The sequence below is a fragment of the Mustela lutreola genome, chromosome 1 (assembly GCF_030435805.1).
Source record: "Mustela lutreola isolate mMusLut2 chromosome 1, mMusLut2.pri, whole genome shotgun sequence".
Classification (NCBI taxonomy): domain Eukaryota; kingdom Metazoa; phylum Chordata; class Mammalia; order Carnivora; family Mustelidae; genus Mustela; species Mustela lutreola.
The window spans coordinates 31055001-31056309 of record NC_081290.1 but is presented as its reverse complement, the minus strand read 5'-3'; positions in this window follow the sequence as shown (position 1 = coordinate 31056309).

Genomic DNA, 1309 nt, shown 5'->3' with positions numbered 1-1309 from the left:
ATTGTAAGATATCACCAAAATTTCACTGTGATAGAAAATGTGCCTGAAAAATTCAAAGCAAACTTGTTATCCCCTAAAAGAAGGAATTGGAAGATAACTTTCACATTTTTGTCATATATTTCTGTTTTGCAGAACTTTTTCAAATAATATCCTTTTTTTTTTTGTTAAAAGTAATCTATAGTCTTAATGAAATACTATAAAAATATTTCAATTAATATGCAAAAGAACAAATTCTTAAAAAGAAATCTAGGGCACCTGGGTGGTTCAGTTGGTTAAGCAACTGCCTTCAGCTCAGGTCATGATCCTGGAGTCCCGGGATCGAGTCCCACATGGGGCTCCCAGCTCAGTGGGGAGTCTGCTTCTCCCTCTGACCTTCTCCCCCTCTCATGCTCTCTCTCTCTCAAATAAATGAATAAAATCTTTAAAAGAAAAAGAAATCTAATAAGTTTGGGAGAGAAGACCAGGATTGCCCATTTTAAGTAAGTAAATCTGGGTGATTCTGGTGAGATTGTCTATAGACCATAATTCGAAACACACTGATGATGGAGAATAATTACATTATACTCTAGGGGGAGACCTTTCTGAGCCTGATAGCAAAGTGAGTTCTAGGAAGAAGAGACGGATGTATATGACAAAAATTTAAAACTAGAGTATGTCAGAAAACACTGATCCAAGTTAAAAAAACAAATAATAAATTGGGAAAACTATTTTTATTTATTTTTTTAAAAATCTTTATTTAAGTTTTTTAATCCCAACATAGGTAACATACAATGTTATATTAGTTTCAGGTGTTCAAAATAGACTCACAATTCTATACATTACTCAGTGCTCATCCTGATAAATGTACTCCTAATCCCCATCAACATATTTCATCTTCCCCCCACTCACTTCTCCTTTGGTTACCATTAGTTTGTTCTTTATAGCTAAGAGTCCTATAGCTAAGAGTCTCAGGTTGGTCTCTCTCTCTCTCTCTCTCTTCCTCTTGCTCATTTGCTTATTAAATTCCACATCTGAGTGAAATCATATGGCACTTGTCTTGGGGAAACTTTTTAAGCCAAAAACCTGGGTTAACTCTAATATATTACAATGTTTTAAAATCAATAGAAGAAAAACAAGCATCCTAATAGAAAAGCCATATAAAAATTTTATATCACAAGAATTTCATCTGTTAAAAATAAAGAAAGTCAAGTAATTAACCCTGAGAATTATAGCTGTTGAGAAAAATAAGGTGAAACCATGAGGATGAGACAGGACCAATCATTGTTTAACGTTAGGGTGATAAAGGGTCATAGTGAGCCAAAGTTTTAAT